Here is a 16,791-nt window from a genome sequence, read left to right on the forward strand (position 1 = left end):
CCAGGGACATAGCTAAGGCAGTGTTGAGGGAAGTTTATCTTAATAGCACTAAACGTCCACATCAAAAAGTTAGATCTCAAATTAACAACCTAATATCACAACTAGAGGAACTGGACAAGCAACAGCAAGCCAAACCCAAATCTAGCAGAAGACCAGAAATAACCCAAATCAGAGCTGAACTGAAGGAAATTGAGAAGCAAAAAACCATACAAAAGATCAATGAACCCAGGAATTGTTTCTTTGGAAAAGTTAGTAAGATAAACCACTAGCTAGACTAATAAAGAAAAAAGAGTCTGGGAGGGGTGGCTCATGCCTGTAATTTCAGGACTTTGGGAGGCCGAGGCAAGTGGATCACTTGTGGCCAGGAGTTTGAGACCAGCCTGGCCAAAATGGAGAAACCCCATGTTAACTAAAAAATACAAAAATTAGTGGGGTGTGGTGGCGCATACCTGTAATCCCAGTTACTTGGGAGGCTGAAGCAGGAGAATTGCTTGAATCTGGGAGGTGGGGTTGCAGTGAGCCGAGATCGCATCACAGCACTTCAGCCTGGGCCACAGGGTAAGACTCTGTCAGAAAAAAAAAAGAAAAAAAGAAAAAAGAGAGAAGAACCAAATATACACAATTAGAAATGAGAAAGATGAAATTACCACCATCTACAGAGAAATACAAAAACCCTATGCACACAAACTAGAAAATCTAGAAGAAATGGATAAATTCCTGGACACATACCACCTCCCAAGATAGAACTAGGAAGAAATTGCATCCCTGAATAGACTAATAATGAGTTCTGAAATTGAAGCAGTAATAAAAAGCCTACCAACCAAGAAAAGCCCAGGACCAGATGGATTCACAGCTGAATTCTACCAGATGTATAAAGAAGAGCTGGTAGCATTCCTACTGAAACTATTCGAAAAATTGTGGACAGTCTCCTCTCCAACTCATTTTATGAGGCCAGAGCCATCCAGATACCAAAACCTGGCAAAGACACAACAACAAAAAAATCTTCAGATCAATATCCTTGATGAACATGGATGCAAAAATCCTTAACAAAATACTGGCAAATTGAATCCAGTAGGACATCAAAAAGCGAATCCACCATGATCAAGTAGACTTTACCCCTGGGATGCAAGGGTGGTTCAACACAAAAATAAAAAAAAAAAAAAAAGAAAAAATATATACAAATTAAAAAAAAAAAAGATTGGTTCAACACATGCAAATCAATAAATATGATTCATCACACAAACATATAAAAAAACATAAAGCATAATTATCTCAAGAGATGGAGAAAGGCTTTTGATAAAATTCAACATCCCTTCATGTTAAAAACTCTCAATAAGAAACAAGGCATTGGGCCGGGCGCGGTGGCTCAAGCCTGTAATCCCAGCACTTTGGGAGGCTGAGACGGGCGGATCACGAGGTCAGGAGATCAAGACCATCCTGGCTAACACGGTGAAACCCCATCTCTACTAAAAAATACAAAAAACTAGCCGGGCGAAGTGGCGGGCGCCTGTGGTCCCAGCTACTCGGGAGGCTGAGGCAGGAGAATGGCGTAAACCCGGGAGGTGGAGCTTGCAGTGAGCTGAGATCCGGCCACTGCACTCCAGCCTGGGCGACAGAGCCAGACTCAGTCTCAAAAAAAAAAAAAAAAAAAAAAAAAAAAAAAAGAAACAAGGCATTGAAGGAATATACTTCAAAATAATAAGAGCTATCTATGACAAACCCATAGCCAACATCATACTGAATGGATAAAAGCTGGAAGCATTCCCCTTGAAAACCGGCATAAGACAAGTAACCACTCCTATTCAATATAGTACTGGAAGTCCTGGCCAGAGCAATGAGGCAGAAGGAAGAAATAAAAGGCATCCAAATAGGAAGAGAAGAAGTCAAACTATCCCTGTTTGCAGATGATATGATTCTATATCTAGAAAATCCCATAGTCTCTGCCCTAAAACTCCTTGATCTGAGAACTTCAGCAAAGTTCAGGATACAAAATTAACATACAAAAATCAATAGCATTCCTAAACACCAACAACATCTAAGCTGAGTGCCAAATCAGGAATGCAATCCCATTCACAACTGCCACAAAAAGAATACAATACCTAAGAAGCTAACCAGCAAGGTAAAAGATCCTACAAGAAGAATTACAAAACACTGCTTAAGGAAATCAGAGATGACTCAAACAAATGGAAAAAATATTCCATGCTTGTGGATAGGAAGAATCAGTATCATTAAAATGACCATACTGCCCAAAGCAACTTACATATTTAACACTACTACTATCAAACTACCAATGACATTCTTCATGGAACTAGAAAAAACTATGTAAAAATTCTTATGGGCTGGGCGCAGTGGCTCACGCCTGTAGTCCTAGCACTTTGGGAGGCCAAGATGGGTGGATCCCGAGGTCAGGAGATCGAGACCATCCTGGCTAACACAGTGAAACCCCGTCTCTACTAAAAAAAATACAAAAAAATTAGCTGGGCGTGGTGGCAGGCACCTGTAGTCCCAGCTACTCGAGAGGCTGAGGCAGAATGGCCTGAACCCAGGAGGTGGAGCTTGCAGCTCCAGCCTGCGCGATAGAGCGAGACCCTGTCTCAACAACAACAACAACAACAACAACTTCTTATTAAAAAACAAACAAACAACAACAAAAAAAAGGGCCTGAATAGCCAAGGGACTTCTAAGCAAAAAGAACAAAGCTGGAGGCATCATATTACTCAACTTCAAACTATACTACAGGGCTGCAGTAACCAAAATAGCATGGCACTGGTACAAAAACAGACACATAGACCAATGGAACAGAAATAAAATAAGCACACCCATTTTAGGTGCACCTTTCAATGGGTTTTCACAAATATAATCTCACCATATTCAAGATACAGAACATTTCCATCATCCCCCAAAGTTCCTTTGTGTCCCCTTGCAATAATCCCAACCCAACTCTTGGCACCAGGGAATGACTGATTTGCTTTGTGTCACTATTGATTAGTTTTACATTGTCTAGAATTTTCTATAAATGTAATCACAACAATATACTCTTTATGTCTGGTCTCTCAGCATGTTTCAGGGATTTGTCAATGTTTGTACATGTTAGTAGTTTGCTCATTTTTATTGTTGAGTATTATTCCATTCTTTTTTAAAAAACAGAGACAGGGTCTTGCTCTGTTGCTCAGGCTGGAGTACAGTGGCGCTATCATGGCTCACTGCAGCCTCAAACTCCTGGGCTCAGGCAATCTTCCTTGCCTCAGCCACCTGAGGAGCTAGGACTACAGGTGAGTGCCACCATGTCTGGCTAATTTTTTTTTATTAAATTTTTTGCGGAGACAGGGTTTCACTATGTTGCTCAGGTTGGTCTCAAACTCCTGGCTTCATGAGGTCCTCCACTTCAGTCTCTCAAAGTGCTGAGACTACAGGCATGAGCCATTGTACCTGGCCTCATTGGTTTTTTTGTTTGTTTTAACTGTAGTTTATCTAGTTATCTATTGATGAATATTTGGATTGGTTGTTTCCAGTTTATGAAAATTATAAAGATGATTAAAGTCATTTATGTATATGTTTTGTAATGAACATATGTTTTCATTCTTCTTGGGTAAACACCAAGAAGTACAATTGTTTATATGTTTGACTTCATGTTTTAAAAAAATGACAACTGTTTTCAAAGTGATTGTAACATTTCACATTCTTACCAGCAATGTAGAAGAGTTCTAGTTTCAGTTACTGATTTCTAATTAAATTGCGTTTTGTTGGAGAAGCCCAGTATGTGATTTCAATCCTGCTCGATTTATTGAGACTAGTTTTCATGGCCCAGCATATGATGAATGAATCTGCAATGAAAACACTGTTTAGTCTGCCATTGCAGGGTGGAGTGTTCTGTAAAAGTTAATTGGATCCAGTTAGTTGATAGCGCTGTTCAAGTGTTCTGTATTCATACCAATTTTCTGTCTGCTATTTCTACCAATCATGAAGAGAAGGTGGTGAAATATGCAACTTAAATTATGGATTTGTCTTTTTTCCCTTTCAAATTCTGTCAGTTTTTGCTTCAGGTCTTTTGAAGTTCTACAACTGGGTGCATTCACATTTAGGAATGTTATTTTTTCTTAGTGACTTGATAGTTTATCATTGTGAAATGTCCCTCCTTATGTCTGGTAATATTTCTTGTCCTAAAGTGTGTTTTGCCAGAAATGAATACAGTCAATCCACCTTTCTTATGTCTCATGTTTACCTTTTTCCATCCTTTTACTTTTAACATTCTTGTGTCTGTATAAAGTGGATTTCTTGTAGACACCAGAGAGTCAGATCTTACTACCCAATTGGATAATCTTTGATTTATAATTGGAATGTTTAATTCATATTCATTTAGTATAATTACTGATATGGTTAGGTTTAACTGTACTGTCTTGCTATTTGTTTTCTATTTATACCATACGTTTTTATTTTTTTCTTCTTTTCCTGCCTTTTTGGATTAGTTGAGTATTTTTCAATATTTCATTTTATCTTCTCCACTGGCGAATAACATTCCTTTTTTTTTAAAAAAAAAAATGGTTGCTATAGGTTTATGGAATACGTCTTCAGTTTATCAGTGTACCTTCAAATAATATGATGCCACTCCTACAATCACGTAAGTTTTCAGAACCATATACTTTCAAGGTCTTTAGGCTTTGTCTGTTCAGAACCTGAACACCTCTCAGATCTCTGGGGACTGCTCCTCTTAGTTTCCTAGTGGATGCTCTTTGCTTGGCCTCACAGAGTTTTACGTTGTGCATGAGCCAAAGATGCAAGAGGGCTCCCATGCAGATTTCTAGCTCCTGCTCTGTCTAGCTTACTCATCTGTGGTACCCTGCCCTAGAATTCCAGTTGCCCTCCCCCCGTCCCTACTTCTGCTCTGTCTCATCAAGGCAGCAAGGCTGCCACGCCCTGCCTGAGTTACCCTCCTGTATCACAATCTGCAAAGCAGCTTCAGAAAGAAAGCTGGGGTGAGCATGGGTCTTGCCTTGTTTCATTTCTCTTGGGGGTTACAGTTCTGCTTTGTCTGTTGTTCAGTGTCTGAAACAATTGTTTCATATATCTTATCTAGTGTCCTGCTGTTTATTGCAGTAGGGCAAGTCCAGTACCAGTTACTGCTTCATGACCAGAAGCAGTAGTCTTCTCTCATATTTGTTTTTTTTAGACCTTTATTTTTGCATTCGCTTGTACAATTTATTTTTTTTATTTATCATTGCCATATGGTTCATTAAAAATCTATGTTTATTTTCTGCTTAACAACTGCTTTACTCAGTGGGTTACATGTGCTTGCAGACATACTGCTTAGAACATTTTCAAAGCAAATATGCTGTTTGTTCAGACTTCTAATGTAAGCTCCATTATTTATTCAAGCTAGTATTCTAATATTCATTCCATCATTATTATTATTATTATTATTATTATTATTGAGATGGAGTTTTGCTCTTGTCGCCCGGGCTGGAGTGCAGTGGCGCGATCTCAACTCACTGCAGCCTCTGCCTCCTAGGTTCAAGTGATTCTCCTGCCTCAGCCTCCCGAGTAGCTGGGACTACAGGCAGCCACCACCATGCCTGGCTAATTTTTTTTGTATTTTTAGTAAAGACAAGGTTTCACCATGTTGGCCAGGCTGGTCTCAAACTTCTGACCTCAAGTGATCTGCCCGCCTCAGCCTCTTAAAGTGCTGGGATTATAGGCATAAGCCACCATGCCCAACTATCATACCCATTTAAATAGGCGAAAAGATGCTTTAGAGAGATCACACAAGGATTCAAACTCAGATAATCCGGCATCAGGGCCGAGATCTTAACTACAACATATATTAGCTTTCAGAGCAATTTTTGCCTGAATACAAGTATAATATTCATTGTTTAACAGATATACGGCCAATGTGTGTAGACATGACGGAAGGCCCAGTTTTGAATATGGGTTGAAATGTGTTTCTAACCCTTTCCATTAACACTAGAAAGGGTTGTCTGAGAGACAGTGTGAAGACTTTCCTGGAAATGTTTCATAACAGAATTGCTTATATCCTACCCAGGAAAGTGAAGGTAAAATGAAGTCACTTCACTTCTATGTGGTCCATGGCAAAGTGATAATCATTTTGCAGATGTTCTTGGCTGCACAGAGCTTTTATGCATGGTATTTCTCTTACTTCCTAAACACATGGGATATTTGAACCTGACAAATTAGCAGTCTTTTCTTATTTTTTTAATTAGAAGCCTGTTTTCATCGCTGTCTTTTGTTTCGTTTTGTTTTGAGACAGGGTCTCACTCTGTCACCCAGGCCTGGAGAGCAGTGGCACGATCACGGCTCACTGCAGCCTTGATCTCCCTGGGCTCAAGTGATCCTCCTGCCTCAGCCTCCTGAGTAGCTGGGATAACAGGTCTACAGCTGCAGGCCACCATGCCTCGCTAATTTTTGTTTTTTTTTGTAGGCAGGGTCTCAATATGTTGCCCAGGCTGGTTTCAAACGCCTGGGCTCAAGCGATCTGCCTGCCTTGGCCTCCCAAAATGCTAGGATTACAGGCGTGAACCACCCCACCCAGCCTTCATTGTTATTTTTATTTTATTTATTTTTTTTGAGATGGAGTTTTGCTCTTGTTGACCAGGCTGGAGTGCAATGGCGTGATCTCGGCTCACTGCAACCTCCACCTCCCAGGTTCAAGCGATTCTCTGCCTCAGCCTCCTGAATAGCTGGGACTACAGGCACACGCCACCACACCTGGCTAATTTTTGTGTTTTTAGTAGAGATGGGGTTTCACCAATTTGGCCAGGATGGTCTCGATCTCCTGACCTCATGACCCACCTGCCTCAGCCTCCCAGAGTGCTGGGATTACAGGTGTGAGCCACCGCACCCGTCCTCATTGCACATTGCTATTTTTCTATCATAACAGCAGGTTAATACTTTGACATGTTAATCTTTTTTTTTTGAGATAGAGAGTTGCTCTGTCACCCAGGCTGGAGCGCAATGGCGTGATCTCGGCTCACTGCAACCTCCCATCTCCTGGGTCCAAGTGATTCTCTGGTCTCAGCCTCCCGAGTAGCTAGGATTGCAGGCACGCACCACCATGCCCGGCTAATTTTTGTATTTTTAGTAGAGACAGGGTTTCTCCATCTTGGCCAGGCTGGTCTCGAACTCCTGACCTCAGGTGATCCACGCGCCTCAGTCTCCCAAAGTGCCGGGATTACAGGCATGAGCCACTGCGCCCGGCCTGACATGTTAATATTTTAAAATGAAGAACAAAACAGCTAACCTAAGAAAAACAACTAGCAGGCACCCAAGGGCATCTCAGGATGAAAAATCTGTGGCTGAACAATTCAATCTACATCATAGCCACTGAGAACAATATTAATTTCTCAATTAGTAGCAAGAGCAGAGAGATCATGAACAGATAAAGCTGAGTAGAAAATTGCTAAAACATTTTGAGACATGCTAGCATAAAAGCTTCTTGTAAGTACGGCATGCTTATTCAGTGTAACTAAAACAATATTTGTTAGAAATTATAAAGGTAAGGAGGCTGGGCATGGTGGCTCATGCATGTAATCCCAGAACTTTCAGAAGCCGAGGCAGGAGGATTGCTTGAGGTCAGGAATTCGAGACTAGCTTGGGAAACATAGTGAGACCCTATCTCTACAAAAATAAAAATAAAAATAAAAATAATTACCTGGGTGTGGTGGCACAAACCAGTAGTCCCAGCTACTTGGGAAGCTGAGGCAGGAGGATCACTTGAGCCCAGGGATTTCAGGCTGCAGTGATCCATGACTGCACCACCGTACTCCAGTATGGGTGACAGAGTAAGACCCTGTTTCTTTTTTTTTGAGACTGAGTTTCACTCTTGTTGCCCAGGTTGGAGTGCAATGGCACAACCTCAGCTTACCGCAACCTCTATGTCCCGGATTCAAGCAATTCTCCCACCTCAGCCTTCTGAGTAGCTGGGATTACAGGCATGCGCCACGACACCTGGCTAATTTTGTATTTTTAGTAGAGATGGGGTTTCTCCATGTTGATCAGGTTGGTCTCGAACTCCTGACTTCAGGTGATTCTCCCGCCTCGGCCTACCAAAGTGCTGGGATTACAGGCAAAACACCCTGTTTCTTAAAAAGAAAGAGGAAAGAAGGCCAGGAGCGGTGACTCGTGCCTGTAATCCCAGCACTTTGGGAGGCTGAGGTGGGCGTATCACCTGAGGTCAGGAGTTCGAGACCAGCCTGACCAACATGGAGAAACTCCATCTCTACTAAAAACACAAAATTAGCTGGACGTGGTGGCACATGCCTGTAATCCCAGCTACTCGGGAGGCTGAGGCAAGAGAATCCCTTGAACCTCGGAGGTGGAGGTTGCGGTGAGCCAAGATCACGCCATTGCACTCCAGCCTGGGCGACAACAGTGAAACTCTGTCTCAAAAAAAAAAAAAAGAGGGAAGGAAGGAAGGAAAGAAGGAAAAGAGGAAGGAAGAAAGGAAGGAAAAGAGGAAGGAAGGAAGGAAGGAAGGAAGGAAGGAAGGAAAGAAAGGTAGGTACATGTCAAATAGAAAAAAACCTAGTCTTTCAAATTTTCCTAATAGATTAAAAGACAAACAAGAGCACAGATTATGATGTGGGGAAGAGACTAGGTTCCACCACTCTTTACCCACCCATCATAGCCTGGAATTAGAGCCAATTAGGAAGAAAGGAAAGACCATTCCTGATACCTACTGGGTGCTAGCCACATGCTCCAGTTTCTTGTCTCCTGCACCCGTGGACGGGCTTCTGGAAAGCACCGACCCCTCTTCCTCTTTTAGTACCTTCACAGCTCCTGCACATGGGGTAGCTCAGCACAGGTTTGCTCAGTTCAGGTGGCAGGTAGGTTAGAAATGGATTGGGAAAGGTGTTGAAAGTAAGGCTGAGGAAGTTACAATTTATAATCTAATAAGAGCCATTGTAAATTCTTGAAAAGGCTTTTTTCTTCTTTTTTTTTTTTAATTATTATACTTTAAGTTCGTACATGTGCACAACCTGCAGGTTTGTTACATATGTATACATGTGCCATATTAGTGTGCTGCACCCATTAACTCGTCATTTACATTAGGTATATCTCCTAATGCTATCCCTCCCCCTCCGCCCCACCCCATGACATGCCCGGGTGTGTGATGTTCCCCTTCCTGTGTCCAAGTGTTCTCATTGTTTGATTCACACCTGTGAGTGAGAACGTGCAGTGTTTGGTTTTCTGTCCTTGCGATAGTTTGCTCAGAATGATGGTTTCCAGCTTCATCCATGTCCCTACAAAGGACATGAACTCATCCTTTTCTATGGCTGCACAGTACTCCATGGTGTATATGTGCCACATTTTCTTAATCCAGTCTATCACTGATGGACATTTGGGTTGGTTCCAAGTCTTTGCTATTGTGAATAGTGCCGCAATATTCTTTCAATTAAAAGTGGTTTTGTTAGCATATTGCAGGTTTTCTCAGCCACAGTACTACTGGCATGTGGAGCTAGATCATTTTTGTTTTGGGGGGCTGTCCTGTGCCTTGTAGGATGTTTAGCAGAATCCCTGGCCTGTACCCACTAGATGCCAGTGGCATCCCCTAGTTGCAACAACCAAAAATGTCTCCTGGGGGCAAAATTGCCCAGGTTGAGAACCACTAGAGTGTTAGGGGGAGTGCTGAGCCTCAAGACAGGGGAGATCAGAGGAAGAAGAGCCAAAAAAAGTGGGTGGATGGAAGAGACACTAATTCAAGTGTGGTCTAAGAGTAGTGACTCTCATCACTGTTGCTGTGTTACATAGTATTTAGGAGCCTAATATACAAGTGTCATGTAGTATTGGACTAAAAATCTACAGGAACAATTCATGAGGCATTCCCGTTTGTCTCTTTTGGAAAAATATAAAACCTGACATTGCTTGGAGAAAACTGGAGCCAGACTTGTCAGGAAAATGTTATGGCCAGGTGTCCTTTTGCCCGAAGACATTTATCCTTTATGTAACTGGCAATACCAAAAAGTAAATGTGCTTTCTAATGAAAATTGTCATTTTATGTTTACAAAGCTTTTGGTTTATTGTGCAAGAAATAAATTTCCTACAGTTAATGCTGTAGTTCCCCCCTGCTAAGGAGTAAATTGTAAAAATACATGCTGTTACTCTTTGAAATGCGGAGTGATGTTCCTTAAAGTCTAGAGGATGTTACATGAAATCAGCTTCAACACAGGCTTGAGGGGACAGGAACATGAAATATATATTACATGCAAACACTTTGGTTTTAGAAATCTGCACGTTTATTCCAATGGCATCAGCTGATACTGTGTTCACTGTAACCTAGCAATGTCACAGCAGCATCTGGGGGCATATAATCGTGTCAGAGTTGCTGTTTACCCAGTTAAATGAGACAAAGATTAGGTAAGATTTGTGCTACTTATGATTCAATGCCATGGCTTCATCTTCCTAATCCTCCCTATTTTTGCCCCTGCAAGAAAGAAAGAACAGTTCTAATATCTTCTTGTTTCTGAGTATTGATGATTGGGATATGTGGATACTTCTGGGTAGATGTCCATTTGGAAAAGATGCTTGCTGAGTGCCCTTTGTACTGACAATGGTGGAAGAAATTTCCTGATTGGGATCTGGCTCTTGATATATGATTCTTAGAGGTAATGTCCCTGTGGATGGTGCTGCCAGTCTGGCCCCTTGTAAGACTTCACAGATAGGCTTGGGATCATTAGAGTGGGTTTCGTTTCTATCATAGAAGGAGTTGATAAAAGGTGCAGGAAATCTACTCCTATTTTCCAAAGTTAGTTTCCAGTATAGTAACACATCCTGTGTAATTTTGTACTTAAAATTCATCTTTCATATGCCTTTTTTTTTTTTTTTTTGAGACAGAGTCTCACTCTGTCGCCCAGCCTGGAGTGCAATGGTGCAATCTCGGCTCACTGCAGCCTCCACCTCTCAGGTTCAAGTGATTCTCCTGCCTCAGCCTCCCGAGTAGCTGGGATTACAGGCACACGCCACCACACTTGGCTAATTTTTGTATATTTAGTAGAGACGGGGTTTCACCATGTTGGCCAAGTTGGTCTCAAACTCCTGACCTCAAGTGATCCACCTGCCTTGGCTTCCCAAAGTGCTGGGATTACAGGTGTGAGCCATCGTGCCTGGCCAACCATCTTGGATTTGTCATTCAGCACAGCATGGAAGTTGGTGCCAGGCATCCTGCTTCTTTGTACAATATTTCCATCTCCTAGGATCATGCCACGTGAGGGAGGCCTGCCTGGGTTTCCACCAGCCCCTTCCCTGGCTTTTGGTCCATTCCAGCTTCTCTGAGCAGAACTCTGTCCATGCTTGGGGGACCAAGAAGGCACAAGGGCAAACACACCCATGAATGAAGGTTGTGGGTTATTTAGCATGAAGCAAGCATCATGGCAGAAGCTGTTTGGGAAGAGGTGGTCTCTGTGGTGCTCCCCAGTCTCTTCACTGTTCTCACCCCTTCTCCCACATGCTGTCTCCCCCCACTTCCCCTTCTTTTCCTTTTCTTTCTTTCCTCCTTCATTTTCTACATGGCATAACAACCTTCAGGTAGCAAAACATCTGCTAGGAGTCATCCTGGCTTTTGTGTGTAAATCTGGTTCTATTTAGGATGCTCTTTATTTTTTTTTTTTTTTTTTTTTTTTTTTTGAGACGGAGTCTCGCGCTGTCACCCAGGCTGGAGTGCAGTGGCCGGATCTCAGCTCACTGCAAGCTCCGCCTCCCGGGTTCACGCCATTCTCCTGCCTCCGCCTCCCGAGTAGCTGGGACTACAGGCGCCCGCCACCTCGCCCGGCTAGTTTTTTGTATTTTTTAGTAGAGACGGGGTTTCACCGTGTTAACCAGGATGGTCTCGATCTCCTGACCTCGTGAAGGATGCTCTTTAAAGAAAGTTTTATCTTAGGGGGCCAGGAGGATGGCAGGAGTGCTGTCTTAAATAGCCTTAGAGCAGCATGTCCAGGAGCCCAGGCATCTGCTAGAAAAGCATGTGTAGCTGCAAAAGATAAGCATTTCCATCAGTCAGGGAATCAGTGAGTAAGTTTTCTACTACTCACCTGAGTGTGTAGTCCCGCACCCTAGGAAGCAGTACACGGCAACACACCTCGCTGCTGGGCTGGGCTGCAGTGCCTCAGTGCTGCTGCTCACTAGCCTTGTGCCCTCAGGTAACACGCTGGCAAGCTGGGCCTCTGCTTCCTGATTCATAACTCAGGGATGACGACGGCAAGCTCCCTCATCAGGCTGTGGTGCAGGTTAAGCGAGTTTATAAAATTAAAATGCTGGCTCACAGCCCACATTCAAGAAATGTCAGCTGTAATAATATCATGATCCTTGTCCTCAAGGAACTTGAAAACTAGTTAGACAGAGGGAACAACACATGTGAAAGAATTACAAAAAAAGAGTCAGCCTGGGTGTGGCAGCTCACGCGCATAAACGACATGGAGTTTAAAGAAGAATGAAATGTTTCAGCATCGGAGCGGTCAGATAGTGTTAGGAGAGGACGGAGATTATGTTAGAGCTTGCAAGTTGTTAAGCCAACAAACATTAAGCACCTATTCCTGTGACTCACTCACCCAACTGAGTGTTTGCCATATGACATTGATTTTGCCAATCACGTTTTGCTAATCCTAAAACGAGGCACAATTAAGATCTTTGTGCTAGGTTCTGGGCTAAATAACCTTCCATGCATGATGCCGTTTCATCCTTTCAACGAAGCTGGAACAAGGAAAATTTTTTTTTTTTTTTGAGATGGAGTCTCACTCTGCTGCCCAGGCTGGAGTGCAATGGTGTGATCTTGGCTCACTGCAACCTCCGCCTCCCGGGTTCAAGTGATTCTCCTGCCTCAGCCTCCTGACTAGCTGGGATTACAGGCGGCCACCACGTCCAGCTAATTTTTGTATTTTAGTAGAGATGGGGTTTCACTATGCTGGGCAGGCTGGTCTGGAACTCCTGACCTCAAGTGATCCACCCGCCTTGGCCTCCCAAAGTGCTGGAATTACAGGCATGAGCCATTGTGCCTGGTCGAGGTAGTAATAATTTTATGGACAAAGAAATTGAGGTTTTGGAGCTGTTAGCTTGTCTAAGATCAAAGCACTAACACATGGCAGAGCTTAGAATGGAGCAGGGTCAAAGATTGCCTGACGGCAGAGCACGCAAAAGAGGAGGAGGTGGGAGGCTGGGCACAGTGGCTCATGCATGCCAGTGATCCCAGCACTTTGGGAGGTCAAGGTGGGAGGATCGCCTGATCCCAGGAGTTCAAGACCAGCTTGAGCAACACAGTGAGACTCCATCTCAACTGAAAAGTAAAAAATAGCTGGGCATGGTGACATGCACCTGTAGTCTTGGCTACTTGGGAGGCTGAGGCGGGAGGATCATTTGAGCCTGACAGTTTGAGGCTGCAGTGAGCTATGATCGTGTCACTGCACTCTAGCCTGTGTGACGGAGCGAGCCCATGGGGAGGAAGGAAAAGGAGTGTGTGAGGTGTGAGAGTCTGGACAGAGAGGGAGACCAGAAGAGGTGTGGAGGGTAGGGACCCAGTGAAGTCAATATTCTAGTGGGAACAGGGCATCTGTGGGGGAACCTGAGTGACATACATAATGTGAGACTAATGGGCTACTGGCAGATGAGAGCTCATTTCAACTTGAGAAAAGGCAGCCAGGCAAAAGGAAGTAGCAGCCATGCAGATGTGACCTGGTGAAGGCTCAGAGTCGGGGCAAAAAGAACAAAAAGGAAACTGTGAAGTCTAGGGGACCCCTTGAAGGCAATATTGACAGGTGTCTGTGACAGCTTGGATGATGATGGTCAGTGAGAGAGGGAGGGTGAGAGTGATCTCAGAGTCCTTGCCTCAGCAGTCCTGAAAATAGTGATCTTCAACCAGGCCAGGAAAACAGGGAAGGTGGGTGGGGAAGGAGGTGCTGTTTTACACACATTAAACTTAGGGGAACGTGTGGGAATCCTGTAAACATTTGGACAGACAAAGACTGGGGTATATGGGGGAGGCCAAACCTGGAGACAAAGATTTGAGAATCAGCCATACAGAGGGAAAGGCTACATCTCCAAGGCAGTGGTTCACGGACAAAGGAAAAGTGGCCACAAAGGGAAAAGAGCGATTGGTTTGGATGGTTACAGGAAAATCAGGAAAACAGAAACAGTGTCTCAAGGAAGAATATAGCCCTCCACAAGAGATAGGTCAGCAACCACTCAGGTCCTATGAAGAAGCAGACTCGGACTCAGTGGACTGTGAGGGTGGAGGAATTCCCCACCTGCCTCTGGGTGATGGAGAATCTACCTGGGAGGCTTGGGGGTGACAGATGGAGGGGAAGAGCAGTGGGTTTTTGTTTTTTATCATAGAGACAGAATCTTGGTGTCACCCAGGCTGAAGTGCAATGGCACCATCAAAGCTCTCTGCAGCCTCAAACTCCTGCTCTCAAGATACTTCTGCCTCACTCTCCCAAGTAGCTGGGACTGCAGGCACACACCACCATGCCCAGTTAATTTTTGAATTTTCTGTAGAGATGAGGTCTCACTATGTTGCTTAGGCTGGTCTCGAACTCCTCGGCTCAAGCGATTCTCCTGTCTTAGCCTCCCAAAGTGATGAGATTGCCGGCATGAGTCACTGTGCTCAACCTCCAAGTCTTTGTTAAAAACTGATTTTTTATTGATACATGACAGTTATACATATTTCTGGAGTACATGTGTTATTTATTTATTTATTTAGAGACAGAGTTTCACTCTGTCACCCAGGCTGGAGTGTAATGGTGTGATCTCTACCAGCTAATTTTTGTGTTTTTAGTAGAGACAGGGTTTCACCATGTTGCCCAGGCTGGTCTCAAACTCCTGACGTCAGGTGATCTGCCTGCCTCGGCCTCCCAAAGTGCTGAAATTACAGGCATGAACCACAGTGCCTGGCCAATAAGAGAGTGTCTGAATTTTGGATTCAGTGCAGGGGTGATTCAGACCACTTGAATTAAAAGCTCTTCATTCGGGTAAATGAAGCCTCAAACGTCTCATCCCATGGCCTGTATGGTGATTGAAATCGTGACCTTAGTGTTGTTAGCACCATGCTCTAACCAACCGAGCTAACAGGCCACACGTGATATTTACATAGATGCATATAATGTGTAACGATTAAATCAGAATATTAGGATATCCATCCCCTCAAACACTTACCATTTCTTTGTGCTAGGCACATTTCAAATCTTCTAGCTATTTTGAAATATACAATAAACTACTATTAACTGCAGTCATCCTACTGTACTAGCAAACGCTAGAACTTATTCTAACTGTATTTTTATACCGATTAACCTCTCCTCATCTCCGCTTTCCTCTACCCTTCCCAGCTTCTGGGAAACACTTTTTTTTTTTTTTTTTTTTTTTTTGAGACAGGGTCTCGTTCTGTCGCCAGGCTGGAATGCAGTGGCACAATCTCTGCTCACTGCAAGCTTCGCCTCCTGGGTTCATGCCATTCTCCTGCCTCAGCCTCCCGAGTAGCTGGGACTACAGGCACCCGCCACCACGCCTGGCTAATTTTTTCTATTTTTTAGTAGAGATGGGGTTTCACCATGTTAGCCAGGATGGTCTGGATCTCCTGACCTTGTGATCCGCCTGCCTCGGCCTCCCAAAGTGCTGGGATTACAAGTGTGAGCCACCGTGCCCGGCCAGGAACCACCATTCTTTTCTCTACCTCCATGAGATGAACTGTTTAAGTTTCCCACATATTAGAGAGATCTTGTGGTATTTATCTTTCTGTACCTGGCTTATTTCAATTCACATAATGTCCTCCAGGTCCATCCATGTTGCTGCAAATGACAAGATTTCATCCTTTTTTATGGCTGAATAGTAGTCCACCATGTATATGTACCACATTTTCTTTATCCATTCATTGGCTGATAAGGCACTGGGGTTGATATTTTGGCTGTTGTGAATCGTGCTCCAATAAACATACGAGTGCAGGTACCTCTTTGATATGCTTATTTCTTTTGGATATATACCTAGCAGTGTGCTTGCTAGATCAAAGGTAGTTCTGATTTGTAATTTTTTGAGGAAACTTCATATAGTTTTCCACGGCTGTATTAATTCACATTCTCACCAACAGTGTATATCCCCTTTCCCTTTATCCTCAACAGGATTTGTTATTTTTTGTCTTTTTGTCAATAGTCATTGTAACTGAGGTGTGGTTTTGCTTTGCATTTCCCTGATGATGAGTGATGCTGAGCATTTTTCATACAAATGTTGGTCATTTGTGTGTCTTCTCCAAGCTTTTTTGATTGCTTAGCCTTTGTAGTGTGATTGCTTTTTGAGCACTGTCTTAATATATGTATAGTTTTAAATTATACATACACACTACTATGATTAGCTAATACCTCAAGGTATATTATTCACCAGGGTGAGTTCACTATTAAAAACAGATGATTGGCTAGGAATGGTGGCTCATGCCTGTAATCCTAGTACTTTGGGAGACTGAGGCAGGAGGATTGCTTGAGTCCAGGAGTTCGAGACCAGCCTGGGCAACATGGTGAAACCCTGTCTCAACAAAACAAAACAAAACAGAGGACTGGAAGTCACAGTGGCTCATGTCTATCATCTCAACACTTTGGGAGGCTGAGGCAGGAGGATTGCTTGAGGCCAGGAGTTGGAAACCAGGCTGGTCAACATAGCCAGATCCTGTCTCTACAAAAGCAAAATAACTAAAGTTAGCTAGACATCGTGGTGCGTGCCTGTAGTCCCAGCTACTTGAGAGGCTGAGGGAGGAGGATCCTTTGAGCCCAGGAGTTCGAGGCTGCAGTGAGCTATGACTGCACCACTGCACTC

General features: G+C 43.5%; 1 protein-coding gene and 1 long non-coding RNA gene across 12 annotated transcripts in view; one reads left to right on the plus strand and one right to left on the minus strand.

Annotated features, from left to right (window-relative positions):
* The window catches only part of CCNY (cyclin Y), an 876,528-nt gene that overhangs the window by 610,348 nt on the left and 249,389 nt on the right, over positions 1 to 16,791 (plus strand). The window lies entirely within an intron of this gene.
* The window catches only part of LOC126962990 (uncharacterized), a 117,736-nt gene that overhangs the window by 76,143 nt on the left and 24,802 nt on the right, over positions 1 to 16,791 (minus strand). Inside the window, exon 3 of one of the 5 annotated variants that reach the window (XR_007728881.1) lies at positions 450 to 566. The exons of the other annotated variants lie outside the window; for them this stretch is intronic. This is a non-coding gene — a long non-coding RNA (uncharacterized LOC126962990). The remainder of the gene's footprint in view (positions 1 to 449; positions 567 to 16,791) is intronic. 5 annotated transcript variants of the gene reach the window in all.

Source organism: Macaca thibetana, chromosome 9, assembly GCF_024542745.1.
Source record: "Macaca thibetana thibetana isolate TM-01 chromosome 9, ASM2454274v1, whole genome shotgun sequence".
NCBI classification, from domain to species: domain Eukaryota; kingdom Metazoa; phylum Chordata; class Mammalia; order Primates; family Cercopithecidae; genus Macaca; species Macaca thibetana.